This window comes from Cyprinodon tularosa, unplaced genomic scaffold, assembly GCF_016077235.1.
Source record: "Cyprinodon tularosa strain WSP-4 unplaced genomic scaffold, ASM1607723v1 ctg756, whole genome shotgun sequence".
Lineage (NCBI taxonomy): Eukaryota > Metazoa > Chordata > Actinopteri > Cyprinodontiformes > Cyprinodontidae > Cyprinodon > Cyprinodon tularosa.
Window position 1 is genome coordinate 158,115 of NW_024039514.1, and position 12,181 is coordinate 170,295.

Below are 12,181 nucleotides of genomic sequence, written 5' to 3' on the forward strand. Positions count from 1 at the left end.
TTTACTATATTTTTTTTTTCCATTTACACTAATCTTTTGACAGGAATCTATTCATTTTTTATATTTCTGTATTTTATTTTATTTGTTTAGATTTATATTAAATTATTTAAAGGTAAAGTGCATACGTGCTGCATTCTGAACATTAAATGTTGCTGAAATTTACACATTGTGGCTTTACGAAAAGTAATCTTTTCATAAATGACCCAGTGTGTCTCATTTGGGATAAAACAAAGAAAAATCTGTTTTTCATCTAAAAATCTTGCCTTATCTCTGTGTCTGGATGTCAGCCATAACCCCTAACCCCTCCATCACTAAATAGAGCCAGGACAATATAGTGGACTTTATAGCGAGCTCAGTTAACTCATCCTTCAGACAGATAATCACTTTTTTTCTCTCCCTGTTGGTCACGTGAACCGGCTCCTCTTACAATGACTGCTCCATCTTTGTTCTCTCTGGCCCCCAGAACAAATCCCATGATTCTTTGCGAGGAGAGCTTTTACAAGACATTTTGCGGTATAGCTGCCCGTCTAATGACCATGGATAATTGCTACTTTTCAAAGTGCATTGTAGTTCCCTACTTTTTCATCCACTAGATGTGCAGACACTGCTAAAATGGCATACCAACTATAGAGATCTATGGAGGGGTTAAAGGAATAGTACACCCAAAACATGATTAGCCTTCATTTTCTACTCACCCCCATGCTGAACAACACCCTGGAGTACTTTTTTGATATCTCAAATGCATCTGGAGATCTGGGAGGCTTCTTGCTGTCTGCTGACATTCAAATAATGGAGGTCTATGGTGACCGAGACAGAAAGGTCCATAAAAGTCCACAAAAAACGTGTCAATATTCCTCCATACTGCTCGTCCAATGTATTCCAAGTGTCCTGAGTGGGTAGCATCCAGAATTTACTCGAAACGAAGTCATTTAGAATGTTTTTAGAGCATAAACAGTAGTGTATAGGATTTCCTGAAAGCGCGCACACGCGCGCTCACGACGCTACGGAAGCCGGCAGACCAAACCAGCGCATTCAGCTCGGCAAAGAACTCATGCTCTTCCTCAACACTGAAGTCCTCAGATATTTTTCTTTCGTCGGCTCTGTTCGAAAACCTAGGACGGGTCCTCCAAGGACGCGGTCTACCTTGACACACAAAGCAGGAAAAGAATGAATACAGAAGTTTTCAAAACTGTTTATTTCTTTTTTATTGTGAAGTGAACAAAGACTACACTCACAAGAATCCAGAGCGGAATAAATGTTCCAACAGCCGGGAGCAAGAACAAATAAAATCAAATGTAATGATAGAAACCTTAGTCAGTTAAATAACATGCTGCTGTCATTCTGCACATCTCTGATGTTGCTGCTATTTTCAAATATCCATTACTGTAAAAATGTCCATAGCTGCATATTGGTTATTAATTCTCCAGTTTTATATTGTTAAAACACTTTACAGTATTTTATTGTTTATATTTTAACTCTTCCCTATTATGTTATTCTTATACATTTTTCTAAGGTCCACATTTGTGTGACCACTTTCAATAATCTTTCTGCTGCTGTAAATTTTCCCATTGTGGGAAAATAAAGGGATTTTCTATTCTATTCTATAAAAGGGGTAGAAAGATATAAGTAAATCTAAACCATATATTTACAAAAAATATATCTGCAAAATCTCTAATATTCAACAACAAAAAATTCAAAGTTAAGCATATTGTGCAAAATAGCAATAAAAAGATAAAAATCCTATCAGATTTATAGTATATATATATATATTAGTATCTGTCCTTAAATTACAGCCAAACCCATTTACACAGTAACAGATTAAAACCTTTAGATAGACCAAACATTACCGCCACATACAGTATATGACTCAGTAACCATTAAAACAACTATTTTCATTCATTTCAGACGGAACTATTCACAGAGTTGTATTATATTAAACTGAACTTCCAATTTTCACCACTGTTCGGCGCCAAGTAACCTTTCCTCTGATCACAGCTTACTTGGTCTCGCAATGAATCCTGGGATATCCAAGAATACCGAGGATACATCTGACCCGTCCTTCAAATCGGGCAAAAAGAAGGACGCATTTTAAGGCCGCATAACGAGGACTCTTGGAATCCGACCAGACCTCGGCGCCGCGCTATGACGTAATCGGCCTTCGAATCCGGTCTTCTAAGGATGCGTCCTAGGTTTTCGAACAGAGCCGTAGTTTCTTTCTTTGCACAGGTAAACAGCACATTTCTTCTTCTACGCTTGCATTATTGGAAGAGCAGACGCTGAATGCGCACTTTCATCTGGTTTGATCTGCCGGCTTCCGTAGTGTCGTGAGCGCGCGTGTGCGCGCTTTCAGGAAATCCTATACACTACTGTTTATGCTCTAAAAACATTCTAAATGACTTCGTTTCGAGTAAATTCTGGATGCTACCCACTCAGGACACTTGGAATACATTGGACGAGCAGTATGGAGGAATATTGACACGTTTTTTGTGGACTTTTATGGACTTTTCTGCCTCGGGCACCATAGACCTCCATTATTTGAATGTCAGCAGACAGCAAGAAGCCTCCCAGATCTCCAGATGCATTTGAGATATCAAAAAAGTACTCTAGAGTGTTGTTCAGCATGGGGGTGAGTAGAAAATGAAGGCTAATCATGTTTTGGGTGTACTATTCCTTTAAGGCATACATTCAGACACATGCTTTCTCTAATAATAATAATAATAGTTGAAGTTTATTGATCTCACATCTGGAAATTTACCTCTGCATTTAACCCATCCCCTTGGGGAGCAGTGGGCTGCCATTGTGGGGCGCCCGGGGAGCAATTGGAGGTTAAGGGTCTTGCTCATAGAGCCAGAGTGGCAGTCTGTGGGAGTGGGGCTCGAACTCAGAACCTCAGGTTTCCAAGCTCTATGCCCTAACCACTAGGCCGCAACCCCCCTAAATAATAGAAAACAACTTCTAAATAAAGTTATTGTTGCGATTATGTGTGGTATTGATGTGATTTGGAACCAGGTGAGCTCTGTCACGGAGGAAGACGTCCTGACTCCTGTCCTCCAGGGTCTCTCTCGGCTCTGTCCATCAAATCCCCATCTGACCTTTGTAGCCTTGAGATGACATGTGTTGTGAATTGGCACTATATAAATAAGCTGAATTGAAATAGAATTGTTCTGACATGGATCCAGTTAAAGCGGTTTGGTCTAGGAGCATTTCTGAGTGATCCATCCATTAAAACACAATGGCCTCTGAAATGGGTACAAATGGGGCAGAAGGCTTCTTTCCAGCCTGTCCCAGAGGCCTCCAAGCTCCTCAAACGGATGATCAACCTTGTGACGACATCTCCGGCCTGCAAATGCCTTCGAGCTGACGCAGCTGTGACTCTCCTCCCTGCAGGTTGAAACAGGCCGGCTGTCTGCAGGTGCTGTCAGCTCTCAGTGAGTCAGAGCGATAAGGATCCAGAAGAATGACGAATGCCAGGCGTCACAGAGGCAGGTTACTTGGAATCCATGGAAGTGCCCATAAAACACCTGACAGAGAGATTTACTAATCTGGTGTCTGTGTAAATATTCTAGATTATATTCCTTGGAAATTCCCCTTCAGATCAGGCTCCTCATGATGTCGCACTCATCGCCATGGTCCTCATTTATATCCTGCTGCCTGTTCCTGAGGCTCTGAAATGTTTTCAGGATTTTGATTTTTTACGAAGCTAAATAATTGGAATCAATTTTATTTGTGAAGTGAATTTAAAAACCAAAGAACTAGTTTAACCAAAAGTGTTTTACAGAACTGAACAGAAAATGATCTACCACTCTTTGCTGTGATCTCAGAAAGTCTTCTTGGTCAGCAGATAAACTCCTGGAGGTTATGTCAGATTTCTACCAAATTTCTGCTCAGTCATGTCTGATTATTAGAACCACGGTGAGGGAAACCAGGATCTTCATCCAACTTTGATCAAAACCTCTCTGCTCTAGTTCCAGTTAGGCTAAAATTAACTGACAGAGATCCAAACTGAGCAATAAGAGGAGGTCCATGGTGGTGGTTCTGGTTCCAATCAGCAATCAGCTCCAATCATCTCCAGCTGCTCTGAGGATCCTATAAAAGCAGCTCCTGCAGGTTTGAGTCTCTATCAGGGGGATCTGAGGTCTATCTTTCACTAGCAGCAGAGCAGCACTATGAGGTGAGGTCCACTTTAACAGCAGCTTGAATCCTGGACTGAAGATGTGTTGCTAGAACCTTCTGGTCTGAATGCTGCTAATGATCTCAACTTCCATGTTTCTGCAGAATGTTGTGGATTTCTTTCCTGCTGATTGGAAGCATCACCTGTGCTCCTCAAACTCTAGGTGAGTTTTATTCCCACATGAAGTCTGAAGGCAAGTTTATTTCTAAGGAACCATTGGATACAAGGACAATTCAAGGGCTTTACATGAATTGGACAATAAAATGAAAGCAGGTGGTAAAACCAGCCAGTTATCTGTTGAAATGAGCTGTAGATCTTTGCTCTGACTCTGAACTGCTTCCTCAGGTAGTCAAGATGAACAGCTGCCATGGTGGTATAGCCAATACCAGCCAGTCTTTCACTACCCCAGTGGACAGGCCAGCGGGTCTGAGGCTTCTCCAGGATTTTACCCCATCAGTGCTGGCAGCAGTTTTCCTTCTGGGGCCCAACAGAGCAGTAATCAGGGCAGCCAGCATGGAGTTCCAGCTGACAGCAGCTCTCACCAGGTTGGAGAGGAGAGCTATAGCTCCTCATCTGATCCTGGTGAGGATGAGCCAGAGTTCACTCCTGTAAATGACCAGGATGTAGTGTACGCCAAGAAGTCCAGATCCCGCTACAGCCGTAAGCAGTTCCGGGTCGCTACCTTCCACTACAACCCAACCGGTCCGATTGTGGTCCAGCCTCCGGCCTTCCAGGACAGCGATCCAGTAAAGGGTCTCTGAGATTTATGGTGAGGTTCTCTTCTCTCTGCTTATCCAGACTGTGCAGCTGCTGATGTTTTGGTTTGTCTGTTTAGCAGGTAACGGTAGCCGCTGCTCATGATGATCAAGACCTCTAGGCCATGCATTCCTGTTCCAATAAATTCATCTTTCTTGGAAAAATTTGTCTCTAACTTTTTGATGTGTAGTTGAAGTGGTGTTTCCAATCATTCTCAAAAAGTGAAACCATGGTGCTAAATCAGCTGAGGAGCTCTGACAGCATGGGTTACTGTGGTAGCATCTACTGTTCAAAGATGGCTGCTTTGGATCCCTTCAACACATCCAGCCTGTTGGCCTCTGAATTTATCTGAAGACATATTTCTGGCTGTCCTCTAAAATGGCTCTCCATGCTGCAGTGAAGAAGGATAAAGTAGATCTGCTGTTGCAGGTTTCTGACTTTCATTAAGTCCCCAGAGTTTGATCTGAAGGTGACGAATTGAACCACTAAATGCTAGGACAAAATTGTGCAGAGCTATAAACTCAGATCAGCACATGCCATCATATTGGCTTCCACTGGGGGAGTGATTCTTAAAAATATCTTCAATCATGTAATGTTTAGACACTTAGTGGGGAGTGGTCTAGACCTGGTTCTAACCTGGAAGCCTGGCTTTGTTCAGGCAGGATTCACTGATCAGGCTAGATCAAGTCTGGCTTCATCTGTGACTCTGAATTCGGGTTCTGTGAAACAGGCCTGAGTCTGTATGGGACTGAGGTTGGGGGATCTAGACTGAAAGTTCTGTGAAGGATCTCCATCTTGAGGCAGCTGGATCTAAACTGGCTTTTATGGAGGCAGTTTCCTGTTTCTGTCCAAGCAGAGCTTTGCTGAAATGAGAACCATCCATCAGGTCACAGCAAAGTTTCAGCCTTTCTCAGAGCTCCTTTCATTGTGGCGCCTCTGAGGATCTTCAGTAATGAGGCTGAACTTTGTGACTGGTCTGCTCCAGATCAGTCTCTGTTCCAGCATCCCTCAGGGCTTAGCCCTTCTACTCACCCACTGTTCTTCAGCTTTACGTTGAAAGCCAGATAATGGTGATGGCCATGCAGCTGAGATCAGCTTCTGAACGGAGAGGAGCCTCAATCAGGAGGAGCTGCTGCTTCTTCAGCTCCAGGGAAGGTCAGGTGATCATGAAGCCTGCTGTAAACCTTGGGATGGTTATTGCTTCACTTCCAGATGAGCGTTGATGACTTCCTGTTAAAGGGGCCAGTTCGACTGATTCTACTTTCCTAAATTTAATATCTTCAAGGTTTGGGTTGTTTCATAACTTGATGAACAAGAGTTCTGGTCCATTTTAGCAGTGAAGGTTCTGGGAAAATCACAATCCGACTGAAGGCTGGATGGAGAACAAAGCGCAAAGTGAAACCAAATTACAGTTTGATGTCAAACACTCAAACATCTTGTGACGAAACTTCCTCCACAGGATAAACGAAGGTTGGTTTCCTCCCAGACTGTGACAGGCTGCCAGTCAGCCAACTGCTGTTTAGACAGTTGCATTGATCAGGTAGTTGGTTGGAATCATAGAAGTGCTCATGGACCACATGACGGAGAGATTTCCTAATCTGGTGTCTGTGTGAATATTCTAGATCCCTGGTTTTCAAAGTTTGGGCCGCCAGTTGGGCCGCGGAAGTATGGAGGAAAAAGAAGTCATATATGAAATTGACTAAAAATTAAAATATTGTCTGGGTATAACTGCATTATGAAAATCATTCACATAAAGCTTACAAATAATTTTAAAGCATCTCTTTCTAATTGGTTGGCATAGCCATGACGCACTCGTAAACAAACCTGGCTAACCTTGCACCGACATTAGCTTCTTGAAAATAATAGTGCTAAACAGATAGCAAGCAAATATGTTAATATGGAAAAGTTTTTGAAAAAAGGGCCTGGCGAAGACCCCACCAATCCAAAGACATCTGATCAAACACAGAGGAGCTGCAACTGGCAAAAAAGTTGAGGAAGTATGAAAAGGATTATATAAACTATGGATATACGGTCACGCACACAAATGGACAGGACTGCCCTAAATGTGTAGCCTGACGTAGTCCGACTCAATTCTAGTCAGAATGTGAGTCTGATACTGCTCCATAGAGCTGTGATTATGGGGCGTGTTTTGAACGAACCAGGAAAAAAAAATGCCTCTGCACTCAATTGGATAGACCTACAACCAATAAGAGCAACGGAGTGCGTGACGTATGTTAAGCGACGCATAGTTGTCAACAAAAATCAAAGAGTGGAGTTGCACACCTAGAATAAGAAGATGAGCCGTGATCGCGTTTCTCTGTTCCTCTTTTTAGATTAATTTGCTGTCGATATCTTCTAGAACAGACCTAATAGCAGAATCTACACACATAAACTCTTAAGCGGCAGCCATTGTTGTTGTCACCCAAGCGCGCTTTGGTCACGTGGTTGATTACGTTACTGTTGATCATCTGTCCATCATCGTATAAAGCCCGCCCTGACAATTTGATTGGCCCGCCAGATATTGTGCGAGCATACTCGCGCTACTACTGAGCAATGCCAGACCGAACTTCCCGACCTCAAACGTTGTGGGCGGGACTAAGTTCGGAATGGCACCCAGGCTACTAAATGTGTGCCATGCGTCGTAATTCTTTCAAACGAGTGCTTAAAACCGTCCAAACTTAAACAGCTTTTACAACAGACACATCCAGCGGAGGCTGAAAAGTCAGTGGAATATTTCAAACGCAAGGAGGAACAAATAACGAAGCAGATGACAACATTTGTGCAGCAAGCTAACGTCCCAGAGAGAGCACTGAGCATCCTATGCGGCATCGTACCACATAGCTCGGGCAAAGAAGCCCCACACCGACTGAGGTTTCTTACTTCCAGCAAGCAAAGACATGGATCGAGAAATGCTTGGTGAGGACGCGGCAAAGAAAATGGATGATATACCACTTTTGGACAACACGGTGTGTAGGCGAATAAGTGAGATGGCAAGGGATGTTTCTAATCAACTTTTGGACCAGGTATGAGCAAGTGACTATTTCACATTGCAACTGGAGGAAAGCACTGATGTGGCTAATGCCACGCAACTGCCCGTCTATGTTATGTAACACGGGGGAATAACCCGGATTGTGACCGAGGACGTGGCCCTAAAACCAACTAGTAGACCTCTAAAAATAACATCAAGAGGCCTTGGGTCTTCCAATTAAAAGTACATAGATAAGTCTGGCTTAAAATGATGAAACAGAAATAATATACAAAATATATTTTATTTATGCATTCTTTTACAATAACAAGAAAAACTTTATTATTGTATTTTAAAATCCTACAAGGCACAGGAACCAGTGACAAAACAAGAAGCAGTCTGAGACTCTATAAATACACTGAAACATAAGTTACACACAAGATAAGACAAAATCATATTAAGTTAGAAAAACGAATGCGTCACCCAGTCCTGTAGAGCTGAGCCCAATTAGCTAATTCATAAATAAATGAATTGTCGTTCTGGTGGTTGTGTAGCGCTTGTGCTACAACCCCAACTCTAGAGAAAACCCTTTAGTCTATTAACCAAGAGCATCTGAAAAAGGGTCCCGTTGGTAAGAGCATAATATGCAACATAAGCAATCTCCATAACACTTCAGCAGTGCCACAGGCTGATTGCCTCCATGCCACGCCGCATTAAAGCTGTCATTTCTACTAAAGGATTACAGACCAAGTATTGAGTACATAACTGTACATAATTATTTGAAGGTTGACTTTTTTTGTATTAAGAACACTTTTCTTTTATTGGTGTCATGAAATATGCTAATTTAGTGAGATAGGAATGTTGTGTTTTCATGAGCTGTATGCCAAAATCATCCGTATTAAGACAATAAAAGACCTGAAATATTTCAGTTGGTGTGCAATGAATCTATAATATATGAATGTTCAAGTTTTATCATTACACTATGGAAAATAATGAGCTTTATCACAATATGCTAATATTTTGAGAAGGACCTGTATATTTAGCTTAAATCACTTTTGATCACTAATGACAATTTATTATGATTATTTCATGATTTCTTTTTATTTCTTTGTTTATGAATGTATTTCTATTTCATTAAGTTAATCTTTCTCTTAATCTGATCAATTGATTTGTTAATATTTGAGTATTTACTCCACATGGAGAACCTTTTTAATCCCCAGGGATCAGGCCTGATGAGGGTCCAACAGATCGAATCTGTTATCTGACGTCTTTCATCACTGCAGAGAAGAAAAGATAAAAACCATTATTGTAGCACTAAAGGTTAGAAAATGATCTACCACTCTTTGCCGTGATCTCAGAAAGTCTTCTTGGTCAGAAGATGAACTCCTGGAAGTTATGTCAGATTTCTGCCTATTTTCTGTTCAGTCATGTCTGATTATTAGAACCACGGTGAGAGAAACCAGGATCTTCATTCAACTTTGATCAAAACCTCTCTGCTCTAGTTCCAGTTAGGCTAAAATTAACTGACAGAGATCCAAACTGAGCAATAAGAGGAGGTCCATGGTGGTTGTTCTGGTTCCAATCAGCAATCAGCTCCAATCATCTCCAGCTGCTCTGAGGATCCTATAAAAGCAGCTCCTGCAGGTTTGAGTCTCTATCAGGGGGATCTGAGGTCTATCTTTCACTAGCAGCAGAGCAGCACTATGAGGTGAGGTCCACTTTAACAGCAGCTTGAATCCTGGACTGAAGATGTGTTGCTAGAACCTTCTGGTCTGAATGCTGCTAATGATCTGAACTTCCATGTTTCTGCAGAATGTTGTGGATTTCTTTCCTGCTGATTGGAAGCATCACCTGTGCTCCTCAAACTCTAGGTGAGTTTTATTCCCACATGGAGTCTGAAGGCAAGTTTATTTCTAAGGAACAATTCAAGGGCTTTGCATGATTTGGACAATAAAAAGAAAGCAGGTGGTAAAACCACCCAGTTATCTGTAATGAGCTGTAGATGTTTGCTCTGACTCTGAACTGCTTCCTCAGGTAGTCAAGATGAACAGCTTCCATGGTGGTATAGACCTCAATACACTCAACAGGGACAATCACAGTCATTCTACTACCCCAGTGGACAGGCCAGTGGGTCTGAGGCTTCTCCAGGATTTTACCCCATCAGTGCTGGCAGCAGTTTTCCTTCTGGGGCCCAACAGAGCAGTAATCAGGGCAGCCAGCATGGAGTTCCAGCTGACAGCAGCTCTCACCAGGTTGGAGAGGAGAGCTATAGCTCCTCATCTGATCCTGGTGAGGATGAGCCAGAGTTCACTCCTGTAAATGACCAGGATGTAGTGTACGCCAAGAAGTCCAGATCCCGCTACAGCCGTAAGCAGTTCCGGGTCGCTACCTTCCACTACAACCCAACCGGTCCGATTGTGGTCCAGCCTCCGGCCTTCCAGGACAGCGATCCAGTAAAGGGTCTCTGAGATTTATGGTGAGGTTCTCTTCTCTCTGCTTATCCAGACTGTGCAGCTGCTGATGTTTTGGTTTGTCTGTTTAGCAGGTAACGGGAGCTGCTGCTCATGATGAACAAGACCTCTAGGCCATGCATTCCTGTGTTCCAATAAATTGATCTTTCTTTGAAAACCTTGTCTCTAATTTTTATCTGCGTAGTTGAAGTCAGCTGAGGAGCTCTGACAGCATGGGTTACTGTGGTAGCATCTACTGTTCAAAGATGGCTGCTATGGATCCCTTCAACACATCCAGCCTGTTGTTGTTGGCCTCTGAATTTATCTGAAGACATATTTCTGGCTGTCCTCTAAAATGGCTCTCCATGCTGCAGTGAAGAAAAGGAATAAAGTAGATCTGCTGTTGCAGGTTTCGGACTTTCATTAAGTCCCCAGAGTTTGATCTGAAGGTGAAGAATTGAACGATTATATAATGCAGATCCATAAACTTAGATTGGCACATGCCACCATATTGGCTTTCACTGAGGGAGTGACTCTTAAAAATATCTTCTATCCTGTAATTATTGGACATTTAGTCAGGAGTGGTCTAGACCTGGTTCTAACCTGAAAGCCTGGCTTTGTTCAGGCAGGATTCACTGATCAGGCTAGATCAAGTCTGGCTTCATCTGTGACTCAATTCAGGTTCTGTGAAACAGGCCTGAGTCTGTATGGGACAGAGGTTGGTGGCGAATTTAAAACTCGACACCTAGACTGAAAGTTCAGTGAAGGATCTCCATCTTTATTGAGGCACCTGGATCTAAACTGGCTTTTATGGAGGCAGTTTCCTGTTTCTATCAAAGGAGACCCATCAGGTCACAGGAAAGTTTCAGCCTTTCTCAGACCTGTCAGAACTTTCTGACGGGTCTGCACCGGCGTCTTTCAGGGCTGAGCCCCCTCATCTCATGCCCAATGCTGTTCTTTAGCTCTACCGCAAAAGCCAGATACTAGTGATGGTCCAGTTTAGCAGTGGAGGTTCTCAGAACATCAAAATCAGACTGGACGCTGGATGGAAAACAAAGTGAAACCAAATTAAAGTTTGTCAAACACTCGGAAGCATCTTGTGACGAAACTTCCTCCACAGGATAAACTGAGGCTGGCTTCCTCCTAGACTGACAGGCTGCTAGTCAGCTAACCGCTGTTTAGACAACAATGCAGAACAGTATTTACTGTAAACGTCTGGATGAGGAAGAAGTTGCTTCATCACACCATTAAATGTTCAAAACACGGAAACCAGTTTCCCTCGTGTTACTGAACATAACATCTAGACTATGTGGCCTGGGGTAGCGCTACGATTGCTCATCCACACTCGTGAGTTAGATTCTCCAAACTTGGTTAAGCAAACGTGGGTGACTGAGAAACCCTCATCTAAGGCCGTCACGCTCCATCTGCTCCATCTTTAGGGCCACGGAACCACCCAGACAGGTTCTCTGGAAGAACAGCGGCCTTCATCCAAAGGAAGCAGCTAAAGAAAACTCCTGTATCTGCTGCCCTGTCAAGAAATGAAATAAGAACTCAATCTTTTAGATTTGTTAAAATTCTATTTATTTAAAATAAGCATCCGATTTTAGGCAGGAAGAAAAAAACGTCAATAGATTCAGGCACAGAATAAAAACACCTAAAATGAATAAAACAGAGTTAACAACAGACCAGGCTGAATAAAATTGGAGGAATGTTTAACAGCGGTTTCATCTCCATATGTTCTGATCTGGCTTCAATCATTTAAAACTGATCCAGCTGGAGGTCCAGACACCAGCGTCCAGCCTGAACGCAGGTTTTGGGCTTAAATTTGACCAGAAAAGC

At 42.6% G+C, this 12,181-nt stretch overlaps 1 long non-coding RNA gene across 1 annotated transcript; it reads left to right on the forward strand.

Annotated features, from left to right (window-relative positions):
- The first annotated feature begins 9,469 nt into the window (after positions 1-9,469).
- Positions 9,470-9,986, forward strand: LOC119773286. The gene is made up of 3 exons (XR_005279370.1): positions 9,470-9,600; positions 9,705-9,763; positions 9,927-9,986. It is a non-coding gene; the product is annotated as an uncharacterized LOC119773286 (long non-coding RNA).
- Positions 9,987-12,181: the final 2,195 nt, after the last annotated feature.